Source organism: Diceros bicornis, chromosome 32 (genome assembly GCF_020826845.1).
Source record: "Diceros bicornis minor isolate mBicDic1 chromosome 32, mDicBic1.mat.cur, whole genome shotgun sequence".
Lineage (NCBI taxonomy): Eukaryota > Metazoa > Chordata > Mammalia > Perissodactyla > Rhinocerotidae > Diceros > Diceros bicornis.
In genome coordinates, this window is record NC_080771.1 from 33318825 (window position 1) to 33332772 (window position 13948).

The window sequence follows — 13948 nt, forward strand, 5'->3', positions numbered from 1 at the left end:
GCCAGTCTTCCTCAGCAAAAGAGAAGGATTGGCAATGGACATTAGCTCAGGGCTAATCTTCCTCATACACACACAAAAACTAGAAACTGGGTTCCCTCTGGGGAGGGAAGCTAGGGGTTTGGGGAAGGGGTGAGGAAGACAGAAATTTCCTTATTTCTATATATCATTTGATATTTAATTTTTTAAAAAACCATGGGCGTGTATTGATTTAAAACTTTTTTTTTTTTAAGTTAAATTAATAGGCATCCTGGTACCCGTGGGGAGGAGGAGCCAGCCTGGAAGAAAGAGATCATTTATCAGACCTGGCTGGAGGCGATATGGTCGTGAATAAGGCAGTGGCTGCCGGGCTGGAGGGGAGGGAGGCGGGGAGAGGAGCCGGAATGCACGGGAGGAACCACACAGAGGGGGCTGGACAAAGAGCAGCGGGTGGGCCCTGCCCTGCCTCCAGCTGTTTCAGACTCAACCACACCCCACAGCAGGGAGATCTGGTTAGCAGCCAAGGCCACAGACCCCACTGGAGTGACCTCATCACAGTCGTTGGGCCACTGCGGTCATTCAGCATGACCTCACTGGGGAAACTGAGGCATCTCAGTAATTTTCATCATGGACTTGAAGTAAAAGCACACTCGGACCAAGAGTCCCAAAGTCAAGGTGCCTCCAGGAGCCAGGAGGATGACACAGGCAGGCTGGGGGGTCTGGGGGGGGACCCCGAATCACGAAAGCGGAACGTGGGGCCACCGTTGAGATAGCTTTACACTTGGAAAGACGAGTTCTAACCCTGGTTTTTATGCTAAATCTCCCAAATTCCAAATGTCGCCAGCTAACTCAGCAACGTATAAAGCACCACAGAGCTGAGCACACGCACCTCTGCTGACCTAGCAGTTGCACTCCCAGGTGCACACCCGCGGGAAACGCGCACGCGTGCGCACCGAGAGCGCGGGTTAGAAGGCCTGTCACCGCGCAGCCGTGTTCTAACAGCCGCGGGTTGGCCCGCCCACGAGCAGGAGCGCGGGTAGGTGAATCTTGCACATGCGCACAGCGGAATACCATACAGCAATGAGAACGCGCATCGCAACCCTGCGCACCCACGCGGGAGAATCCCATGTTTATGTTGAGAGAAAGAAGCCAGACACAAAAGAGCAGATACAGCATGATTCCATTTATATAAAACAATGCAAAACTAATCTATGATGATAAAATCAGGAAAATGATGATTTTCGGGGCGTATAGTGGGTTTTGGGGGCTGGGCATGTTGTTTGACCTGTTTCATCTGGGGGCTGATCACACAGTATGTTCAGTCTGTGCTAATGACTTGTGTACCGTAGTATGTATATTATATTCAAATTTAAAAAGTGTGTTTTTTTAACAACCGCTGCCGTGGAGGGCCTCGTAAGACATCAGTGGGCTGGACTCAGCCTTGGGCTCCCAGTTACGACCAGATTGTCACAGCGAATGGCTTTGAAGTGGCCAGGCTTTCAAGGCTGCTGGAGCTCGGCAACCTCTATTTGTTGTCAGTCACTCCTGAGCCTGCAGTGGGGCCCTGCTCTGTGTCTTTGCCTGGACCCTGCCCTCCCTCCCTCATGGAATTCTGAGGTCCTTGAGGACAGAGGAAAGCCAGCGGTGAAGGTCTGACCTGCCACCTTCCACCTGCCTTCTACTTTCCTTTTCTGGAAGGAAGGAGAGAGATGTCTGGACCACTTACAGCCATTTCAGCTTTCTGTTTAAAAAATATTGCTCAAGATGTAATTATCCCCGGTGGAAGATGCAAGCTCTTTCAGAAAGCGAGTCTGTCCTCGGGCAGTTTGCAGAAGTTGGGGACTGTCAGGGACAGCCTCTGCTACAAAGGGATATGCCATTGATTTGAATGCAGGGCAGCTGCCCTCTCACAGCTGAAAGTCCTTTCTCCTGGAGGAGGTGTCACCCTCCAAGGAGATGGGAAGGTTATTATGTTCTGATTGGGGGATTACAGAATAGAACATGTGCTGGGGTCTCAGCTCCCCTGCCCACCACCCTCAGCTGCTTGTAGCTTTTTATTATGACATTTGCCAAACAAGTGGAAAAACTGCAAGATTGGTACAAGAATGTCCATATTCACTGCCTAGGCTCATAATTACTAGCATTTTGTCCTATTGTCTTTATATATGAATATATATTTTTTTCTGAAACATTTCAAAGGAAGCTACAGACACTGTGACATTTCATCCTGAATTCTTCAGCATAGACATCAAGAAAAATAAAGATAATCTTCTACATAATCACAAGACCATTGTCACATCTAACACAATTAATATTAATTAACCATAATTCCCTAATATAATCTAATATTCAGTCCATAATCAAATTTCCATCTCTCCAAAATGTCTCTTATAGTTGTTTTTCAAAGACCAAGATCCAATTAAGGATCACATACGACATTTGCTGATCACGCTTCTTGACTTGTTTAATCTCTGACAATCTTCTTTCCCTCCCAGCACCTTCTCCCCGACCCCCATGACCTTAAAGAGATCAGGCCAGTTGTCCTGTCAACTGTTCCTCCTTCTAGGTTTATCCCGTTGTTCCCAAGTGCCCCCCTCTCTTCCCTGTTTCTGGAAATGAGGTCTAAAATATTGATTGTGCTTGGGTTAAGTAGTTTGGCAGCAATGCTTCATAGACGGGGACACAGGGAGACCATGATGCTTGCCTGTCCCCCGTGGACGCTGCTGCCAAGAGGCATTGCTGGGTTAAGGCGGCCACAGCAGAAGTCTAAATTATAAGGGAACGCTTTCCTTTTGCAATTAGCTAGTATTCTGGGGGTGATATTTGGGCCTAAACTCTTTTTATTCTTTGTCCTGTGGCGGAGAAGATATGGGAACCTGGGGGGTGGTGTTGGAAAGCAGATGAGAAGCCTCAAGGCTCCCTCCCTCCGAGGTGAGCTCCCAGCGCTCACAGATGCAATTTTCAGGGTCCAGAGACAGCACATCTAGTGGTTCTCCTTCGTAGCTCAGAGAGGGCCAGGCTGGGGCACTGAAAAGTGTGACCAGCACACCACCAGTGCCCTTTATCGCGGAGCTCTCCTGTGAACCACGCACTGAGTGAAACTCACGATTTAACCCTCCCAACAGCCTGATCGTCGGAGGTAGATCCAATTATCCCGCCAGTTTTTTGTTTTTTGTTTTTTTTTTTTTGTGAGGAAGATCAGCCCCGAGCTAACATCCATGCTAATCCTCTTTTTGCTGGGGAAGACCGGCTCTGAGCTAACATCTACTGCCAATCCTCCTCCTCCTTTTTTTTCTCCCCCTCAAAGCCCCAGTAGCTAGCTGTATGTCATAGTTGCACATCCTTCTAGTAGCTGTATGTGGGACGTGGCCTCAGCATGGCCGGAGAAGCGGTGCGTTGGCATGCGCCCAGGATCAGAACCTGGGCTGCCAGTAGCGGAGCGCGCGCACTTAACCGCTAAGCCACGGGGCCGGCCCCGGTCCCCCCAGTCTAGAGACAGAGACACGGCGGCTTGGAGAAGTTCAAGAACTTGGAGAAGGTAAGGCCCGGAATGCGGGAGGGGTGTGGGCCTGTTTCAGGAGGAGCACTGACAGGGCACGCATGGGGACCGGCTGGGTGGAGGATGGGGGTGCGGGGAGTGAAGGAGTGGGAGGAAGCTACAGTGACCCCAAGATTGCCGGTCTGTGATGGAGCAGAAGGTGGGGGCGGTAACCCAGATGGGAAGCAATGAAGAGGAGAGGTTTGGGGGACAGAGGATGTCAGCCCTGAACCCCACTACGAGTGTTTGGGAAGTTGAGTCCAGAGCCCAGAGAAGAGCTGGGGGCTGCAAGGACAAGTGTGAGCATCCTCAGCACCCCGCCAGGGAGCAGAAGTCCCCTCCAGAGAGGTGCGGCTGGGGAGGGGAGGCAGGGAGGAGAGGCAGGCAAGCAATGAAGGGTGACTCAGGAGGCGAGGATGTGGGGAAAGCAGTGAATTTCCTTCTGGGTCCTGGGCTGAGAGGGAGGACACTGCAGCTCTGGGTCTTGGGAGGCCTGGAGGGAGGGCCCTTGAGGGAAAGGATTTCTCCAGAAGGCCCTGTCCCAGCTGAGAGGCAGGGAAGGAACGGGGATTCAGGTTTGCAGGGTGTGGAAACGGGCTGATCCTGGTGTCCCCCACCCACCTTGGATGGCGGAACGCTCATGCCTGGTGAGGGGGGGCCAGGCAGGATTCTCCTGCCGAGAGATCCTCCTGAGGAGCCTTGAAGAGAACCTGAGGGCGTCTGGTAGGACAGGAGACCCTTTTAGGGTTTCCCAGGGGTTCTAAAGAACAGCCTGCCTGAGAGTCTGTGGGTCACAACACCTTGTCAGATTGCAAGTTATTTCCTATAAAAGGGCGGAAAGGGGGTCCTAGAGGGTCCCCTCCTCTGCAGCCCCCCTCCTCTCCGCAGCCCCCCTCCCCCACTCCGCCCACAGGAATCATGTGTACTTGCACCCCATCCTCATGGCCACACATCAGATGAGCCATCCTGGACACACATGCTCCAAGGCCTCTAAGGAAAAGGGTGCTGTTCCAGGTAAGTGTGGGGGTCGGTGGGTCAGGCGGGTTCTCCTCCCCGGGATCCACTCAGGCCCTTTAACACGCTGGCGTGCCAGTGCCCTTCCTAGGCCAAGGGCTGGCTGTCATTCCCCGCGACTTCTTGACTCCTGTGTCCCCTCTTTTCGACAGGCCCACTCTGCTCTCCGTTATTGGGGAGCACAGGCTGGGACACGCTGGGCTTCAGGGGCTCCCTGGCAGAAGGATTGCCAGGCCCCCAGGCCCCACAACGGGATGAGCTGGAGTCTCAGTGGAGCCTGTGACGTGGTAGCAGGATGGTTTTCACCAATGTCACCCTGAATGAGTGGAGTCTCTCCAGAGTTGAAGGTGGCAGGGGGTGAAAATGCCAAACGGCAGGAGGTGAGCACAGTTGAGCCCGGCAGGCCTGCACTGTTGGCAGCTAGGAGCTTCCGGGTGGGCACAGGGAGGGAGAGGAGCAGACCCATGGCCGGGTGGGCTTACTTTGGAGGCCTCATCTCTGTCACACCCAGCTCCTTAAATGCGCCCCCATCGCACATTGAAGAGCTTTGCTTTGCAAAGATGTGGGAGCATACTTGTTTATTATCATGCCTTTGAAGTCTTGGCTGCGAGGAGCTCATTTCATTTGCGATTGGTACCTCTCCTCGAGCACCCTCTCCCGGCTTCAGAGAGGCCTCTTCAAAACGAGACAGTAAAGTGACACACTGTTTTCAAGTGTAATGAAATATTTTGGATGTGAAATTGGCCCATGAACAGATGAATATGTGAACCATCGAAATCTATATTAATAGCAGTTGTGGTTTTTTTCGTGATTTGGAAGCTTTGTTTTCAGAATCATCCATCCTTTAGCAGGTCTCTGAGAAACTTGAGGATCCTGGGGTCTTGGGGGCCAGAGGGGCCTAATGGAGGAAGGGGAGGCAGGGAGGACTGGGGGCCTTGGGGACCCAGGAGGGGCTGAGAGCCCGAGGTCTCCAGGAGGAGGGTGCCCGAGGTGGGGAAGCAGAGACGCATGTCCCAGTTCAGAATGTGGGGAGCGGAGCAATTTTAGGGGGGAGGTGCCAAGGTCCCAGGTAGACCTGACAGCATGTGGACAAGGTAGCAAGTATTTCTGTAAAATAGTGAAAAACTTGAAAGTAAGGCAAATGGATGCCTTGCTTTCAATGTCCTTTCAATGTCACACTCTAGCCTCAATTACGAGGCCAGCCCAGAAGTTATTTATGTTTAATTCTCTAAGGACCTGTGCTTTTGTTCGACCATTTTTACTATTCATTAGGGCTCAGAATCTGATCTGAAGTGAACATGTTAACTTGCAAATTTGTGTCTGGTAGGGATGAATGTGATTTTTATCTGTTGGCAAAGAAACCCCAAGGTTATAGTTTCATTGCCTTGCAGAGCATCTCCAATCTTGTCTCTCACCCAGCAATCTATCCCAGCCTTCTTGGGTGCCTATAACACTAGGTCCTCAGATGCTTCTTGGACCAGCTTTCCCATCCCACTGGCTCCCTCATTAATGAGCACAATAGATTAGGACACATGTTCCGTCTGTACTAATATAGGAGGCATTTTGAAAACTTTTTGAAATTTATATTTTGATGCCCTTTCCAGCAAAACATGCCTCTTGGAGACCCAGGTAGGGAAGGCCAGTGGGGCCATCAGGATCTTTGGGGGATTTTGGGTCTTGTGTGTATGTGTGTGTTTTATCAGGAGCATAAACACAGTTTTATTGCTGGAAAAATCTCATAATTTGCTTTCACACCTTTTAAGAGCTGTTTGCTCCAGACACACTCTGCCTCCATGAAGATTTTGAAAAATCTAGGGCAGTCATTTTCCTTAGAGGGAAGCAAGAAGGTCACCAGGAAAGTGTGCTGGCCTGTGGATCCGCTGTATTCTAGAGTAAGTACTCAGTCAGGCAAGATTGAGAAGCTAAAAGCAATAGAATAATTGACCTATTTTTTTTAAAGCAGAAGCTTTGTTTTCTTCTGGAACACAAAAACATTTGTTATCCCAGAAAGAAATGTTTGTTTGACTTGTTTTGCTGTCAGCAGAAATTTTGGCTTTTGTACCCAACACCCTTCCTAGCTAAGTAAATAGGAGGGACAGACATGACTATCAAGTGTATATTTAGAGCAAGTCTAGATGAGGCAACAGTGGTGGAGATGAGGGGTGATGTCTCCTCATCTCAGCAAGAGTTGAAGGCTGAGCCCCTGGCAGCATTGTATTGTGGGAGCAGAGCTGGCCTGGACTGAGGAGGTGGGCTGAAATCTAGCTCCTTTGCAGGGGGCAAAGTTGGGCCAGAGCTGGGAGTTTGTCAGTTATGCTACTGTCATAAGGGCTGGCGTGGAATGGGCATACAATCAGCATTGGGTGGATGGATGAATAGATGGATGCACGTGTAACCCCGGGCCCTCCAGGACCAGTTCAAACTGACCCCATCTTATCAACAGAAGGTTAACATTGTTTTTCAGGGGCAAGCCTGAAAATGCAAGTCACATAGCCAGAGCACATGCAGAGGAGAAATCATACCTGGAACCAAAGATCCTCCCTCCCCCGTGGAACCAAAAGACTGGAGCTTGAAAGCTGGGCTCTCATCAGAAGCAAGGAGTCTGTTGTCTAGGAAGATCTGATGTTGAAGCCCCTTCCACATCATACCACAAGTATTTAAAGCCCTCTCATGAAAACCTGCCCCGCTGGTGCTTCTGCATACCAGCCTGTTCCCCCCTAACCTCTTAAATTTTGCCTCAAGCCCTGGATTGGAGAGACAGATTTGAGAGCCTTGCCTCTTGTCTCCTTGCTGGTTGACCTTGCAATAAAGCCTTTTCTTTTCTCTAATTACAGTGGTATAATTGGCTTTTTATACACATCAGGCAGAGAACCCCTTTTTGTGTGGTAACACATGCATGCATGGATCAATGGATGCATGAATGAATGGATGGATGCATGGATGGATGGATGGACGGATGGATGGATGGGTGGGTGGATGGATGGATGGATAGACACTCAGATGGGTGGAACTAGCCCTCTTTCTACTCCCCAAGCTGTCTGAGGATCTTGAGTCTTAGATATTCTTTTGGCCTGTTCAGTAATTAGATACTGGTTTGGACATTTTGGGGTCAATTGAGGTAACTTGAATATAATCTTGATATTAGATGAGATGAAATCTTACTGGAATGAGAAGGTGGAATTTGTTGACTAAAAAAAGCATGAACAGAATATATAATCTTGTTTGTGTTTTAAAAATATGTATACGTATATATTTAGATGCTGACTCTCCAAAAATATTACCAAAATAAGCTACCGAGAAAACAAAAATTAATTTATTGCTTCCTGCAGTAAAGGAAATCTTGGAAGGGAGAAGGCAAAGATGTAATTCTGATGCTTAATTTTATGTGTCAACTTGACTGAGCTAAAAGATGCCCAGATAGCTGGTAAAACATTATTTCTGGGTGTGTCTGTGAGGGTATTTCGGGAAGAGATTAGCATTTGAATCAGTGAACTGAGTAAAGTAGACGGCCCTCATCCATTACATTGAGGGTCTGTATAGAACACAAAAGGAGGAAGGGCCGATTCTCTCTCTGCAGGAGCTGGGATATCCATCTTCTCCTGCCCTCGGACATCGGTGCTTCTGAATCTCAGATCAAGACTTACACCATTAGTCTCCCAGTGCCCAGGCCTTCAGACTCAGACCGAATTACACCACTGGCTTTCCTGGGTCTCCAGCTTGCACAGCACGTCATAGGACTTCTGGGCCTCCACAACCGTGTGAGCCAGTTCCTATCATCAATTTCCTCTTGTATACATCTATGTCTATCTTATTGGCTCTGTTTCTCTGGAGAACTCTAACTAATACGGTAATATTTATAAGGATTATTTCAGGTCTCAGTCAAGGCAGGTCTCTCAATGGGCAAAGTTCATAATAAAATAGCTTAGGATTGGTGTACACAGCAAGATTTAGAAGGGAGATTTGAATTGTCTGAGAAAGGGCAGTTTACTCTGTTGAGGGCTCAGTGGATAAAAGGAATTGGGGGAAAGCTGTTGGCAACTTGGTCCTTCCAGGCAGGAGTTTCTTGGAATGGTGAAGTCTCATGAATGCAGACATGAGCTCTGCAGTTATAGATGGTTTCACAGCAACAACTAATGCCCCAAACAAATGAAATTCTATAGAGGCCTAGAGAAGGCATTCGAAAAATATGTCTCAGGAAAAATTGCAAAAGACTTGGAAAGGGGGAAAAGTAATCAAAAGTTGATGGAGCTTCTGTCTAGTTCCCGAACCTGGGTGATCTCCAACTTTCGTGGTCTTTGAGCTATTTTAGAATTGTAAGTTGTAGAAAATGGATAAAATTGCAGATGGGTTCTGTCCATAGGCATGCAAGTTCATTGAGTTGAGTTGAATGCCATGATCATTGCACTGCAGATAGACTTGTTTTGCAACTATTTGTAAATTCATTTCAGAATTCCTTATTCTCTACATGTGCGTGGTTCCTAGAATTCTCCTTTGAAGTGGTTGGAACATCTTACTAGTGCCCTCATTTTTAATGAGTTAAGAATATTTGACATGTGTTCATTTTGTATTTGTATGAGAGTCATGATTTCAGTTTTTTAAAGAATTATCTTTTAATATATATAGTGAATGAGTGAAGCCCACATCGTCCCTCCTCTGGCTCTGCACACGCTCTCCCCACTGCCTAGAATGTTCTTTCTTTCCTTCCCACTCTCCACTTTCTTGGTTCCCCCTCATCCTTAAGTTTGCAGCTTCTCTGTTTCTTCCCAGGGAAGCTTTCTCCGCTTTCCAGGTTAGCTCTCCCGGTATATCCGTGCTCTTGGCATGCATTACGTTCCTTTTCCAACATGTGTTCTGATTTTGAGATGTTTGGAAATGTCTGATTCCCTGAACTCATAGAGTATGCGTTCAAAAATGTAACTGTGTTGGGCCGGCCCCATGGCTTAGCAGTTAAGTGCACGCACTCTGCTACTGGCGGCCCGGGGTTCGGATCCCGGGCGCGCACCGATGCACTGCTTCTCCGGCCATGCTGAGGCGGCGTCCCACATACAGCAACTAGAAGGATGTGCAACTGTGACACACAACTATCTACTGGGGCTTTAGGGAAACAAAAGGAGGAGGATTGGCAATAGATGGTAGCTCAGAGCCGGTCTTCCTCAGCAAAAAGAGGAGGATTAGCATGGATGTTAGCTCAGGGCTGATCTTCCTCACACACACACAAAAAATGTATCTGTGTTAATCATGTAAAGAGAAACATTATGGAATGTTTTATTTTTCCTTTCCCTTCCCCAGTCCCCTTCCCTGGGATTCTGGCACATTCCAAAACTAAGATAACACAAAGGAGTATTTGTCAATTTGACTCAAAGTGCTAGAAGACAGAGAAATTCTTTTAGTGAAATAGCAAGGCGGTTAAGAGGGGCCCATTTAGCGGTGGGTGATCAGGTTTGAAGGTCTCGTTGGCGAAGCCCGGGCCCTTGGTCCAGGCAGACCCAGAATGACAGAGAAGAAGGAGGATGCTGTGGGGGGACTGAGTTCCCGGGCGGCACAGAGTAAGAGTGTTCAGGGAAGGACCTTTATGGGGTCAAAGGAATGAATGGAGTGGGGGGACCTTTCCTGACCCCCAGACTCCTGGGCACTGTGCTTGGAAGCTATGACCAGAATTCAAAGGAAAGGACACTGTGTTCATTTTTCCGCATCCACATAGGGCTTACCTGGCTCATGACAAGAGTATTTATTCATGACTCACCATCTCTCCCTTAGGGATTGGTCCTGGGGTTACAGAAAATAAGATTTTTTTTTTCTTCCAAATAATTTTCCACATTTCCTATATTTTCCACAATGAGCATGTGTTGTTTTTATATATTTGTACAAAATTTATGTCTACATAAAAAAAAAATCCAAATGCACCCTCTCCTCTGAACAAAGAATCACCGTTTCCGTCTTGTTGTGCATATTTCCAGATTTTTTCAACACATTTCCTAGTAAATGGTTCCTTAACCCTTGCTTGCTGCGTGCTTTTCATCATGACCGCAGTTAGCCCTCCCAACAACTTTGGGATAGGGACTCTTCATATGATCTTTTTACAGATGAAGAAACAGAAGCTCAGAGAGGTTAGCAACTTGTCCAAAGTCACACAGCAGTGAGGGAGGGGTGTGAGTCTGACACCCGAGCCCATGCCCTTAAACACTCTGCTGTACTGCTCCATCTTTGTAGACATAATACAATAAAATTAATTTACAAATGTGTTTTTTATGATTTAAAGGTGAATTCAATATTTTTTTTTTACAAGGAAATGTGAGGATGATAGGTGCAGATGACTGATGACCTCTGTTTCCTGTGGCTGAAAAGATGGCAGATGTGAGACCACGTGTCCAGAGGGCCTTCTGGAACACCCTAGAAACTAGCCTTTCATGATCACCATGGAAAACACAGGTCTGGTGGATCAAAAATACCCCTACAGAGTGTGTGTTCAAAGTATGGAAATAAACGTGCCAGTGGGCCTTTAGGGCTGGGAAGACCAGGATGGCCACCTCTTTCAGGGGCCCTGCTCTCCCTGGCACACCTGGCTGTCCTCTGTCACCTTTGAGTCACGTGTCAGAGAGAACCCGCCAGGCCCTCCTTTGCTCCCTCCTGGTCGCCGTCCCAGCCCTGGAGCACTCTGTGCCCCTACTATGACAGAGCACATGATGTCAAACAGGGCCCTTGCCAGGGCCCTCTCTAGCGGCCAAGAAGGCAAATGGTGAAGAAAGGACGGAAGCCTCCGGGGGGAGGTGGGCGTGCTGACCTTTCCGCCATGGCCCACTGCACCGGCTCAGGATGCCTGCCCGGCCCGCGCCAAGCCCCTTGCACACCTGGCCCAGGTGCGCTGAGAGTTCCAGCTCCCACCACACAAGCGAGCCGAGGAGGTGAAGGGCCAGGTGTGGCTCTTCCTTACGTCGTGAACCCCAGTGTCCAGCCTCCTCTCTCTGTCGCTTGGAACCCCTCTCCAGAGGGTCAGCGATCATTCTGATCCCTTCAGGGTCTGCTCTCTGAGCTGTGAGGACAGAATTTAATCTCACTGCAGTAGGAATTTAATTGCTTTCCTTTGTACCACCTCACTCTGACTGCAGGTGTTGAGGGCTTTGAAGATTAAAGTATGAAGAGAAATTAATTATTTAAGGAAAAACATTTGAACTTGAGAGAGAATAAACCTAGACTGAAAACCAGGAGGTCCAAACTGTCAAACACTGGCAGCACGCTCTTCATGCTTGATGCGAGACAAATAGCAGCTGGCATTTGCATAACGCGTTCAAATTTACACACTTGCAAGATGGGTTTCAGTCTTCCTTGATTCGGCAGGTCTCTGATGTGGATGTATCACTCCAGTCTCACAGATAAGGATGCCTAGGCCCAGAGAGCTTGAGTGCCTCGCCCAGGGTCACACAGACTAGAGCAGGAATTTGAACCCAAGATCAAAGTCTCTATGACTTTTAGGTCCACGGTTCCCCTGGGGCCGGTTCAATAGAAGGATCTATTCATTCCTGCTGACAGTGTTCAATGAGGCTCTCTGTGACTCTGGCTTTTCCCATTTGTGATGCATTGATTTGAGGCAGAGAAACAACCATTTGCAAACATATTTAGAAAGAAAAATAAATCCCCTGATGTCGATGGACACATTCAGCCATCAGAAATTACACGGAGACTCACTATTGCTTTGGGTAGAATGTGGGCTGTTGGTGGTGGAATCAATTGATGATGACAGCACTGTAATGATGTGATTGAATGGACTCCCATAGCCTAATGCTCATCCTTGTGTATGGGAGAAGCCAGATTTCCATTTGAGCTCAATTTCACGAAGCCCGATTGTCTTCCTGGCTCAAAGTTATTAAACACCGGGGGTTGATGTAATTTTTAGAGGGTGAGATGGTAACTGGTGCCTAATGGGGTAGAATTTGCAATTATGGTTAAGCACTGGGTAATTGGACAGACCCACACAGGCAGCCCAGCTCAGCCTCCTCCCAGTGGTATGGCTTCAGGCAGATGCTTCACTTCTCAGCTAAGCCTCTGTCATCTTGTCATCCAAACAGGATAAAAGTAGTGTCTCCAACATTGCAATGTTGCGAGGGAAGGCCTCTTGGGTTCGTAACAAGTCATCAGTAAGCATTCACCCCTGTTATAATTGTTGCCAAGGGTAGTGTGTGTGCATGTGTGTGCATGTGTGCGTGCACATGCATGTGTTTTAAGGCCATGAGAACGGCTAGAAAGTAGGAGTGGGATCCCCAGAGACCTGATTTCTCATTTCAGTGCAGCTCGTTGATGACTCTGAAATCCTGGGCAAGTTGTTTATTTTCTTTGGGCTTCAGTTTCCCCGTCTGTAAAATGGACTTAACCTAGATTATCTGTAAATTTCCTGTCTGTATAAGACATTTTTAGAGTCTGTAATTCTTGTTCCATCTCATACAGATGGCAAAACCTCACCAGTGGAGAAGGAGCTGGTCACAAACAGATTAGCTGGGTGGGAATGGTGGTGGGGATTGTGGTGAACTGAGGAGGTTGAGCCCCATTTGAAGGGGTTACCATGACCCAGGAACAGCTGATTGCTGCCATGTGGGAGAGCAGGAGCCACACTAACAGATTTTCCTGTTTCTTGAAGAGAAGCTGGAAATACAGATTTTTATATAAAACTGTGATTTTTATTGATTTTTATTTATTTATTTATTTTTAAATATGCTGAATTTAATAATTTTATTTATTTATTTATTTTTTTCCCCCAAGCCCCAGTAGATAGTTGTATGTCATAGCTGCACATCCTTCTAGTTGTTGTATGTGGGACGCGGCCTCAGCATGGCCAGAGAAGCAGTGTGTCGGTGCGCACCCGGGATCTGAACCCAGGCCGTCAGCAGCGGAGTGCGCACACTTAACCACTAAGCCACGGGGCCGGCCCTAAAACTGTGATTTTTAAATATCAGTAGCTGATTAAAAAGAAATTTTAAACACCTGACATCCCAAACAAAATGGTGTCAATGTCAAATTCACACTCGGCCCACGTTTTTGGCCTCTGAATCAGCCATATCTCCAGGTCCAGCATAATTCCCAGGCAAGATCACCCTGAGGTGATCTTTTATTTATTTATTTGTTTTTTATAATTGGGTTCTTTTTTTTTTTTAATTTTTTACTTATTTATTTATTTTTTTCCCCCAAAGCCCCAGTAGATAGTTGTTGTCATAGTTGCACATCCTTCTAGTTGCTGTATGTGGGATGCGGCCTCAGCATGGCCGGAGAAGCGGTGCGTCGGTGCGCGCCCGGGATCCGAACCCCGGCCGCCAGCAGCGGAGTGCACGCACTTTAACCGCTAAGCCACGGGCCGGCCCCTGATCTTTTATTTTGACATTGTTTTCTTTTAACACTAAGACCCATATCATAGTCTTGATGGCACCAAAGAGG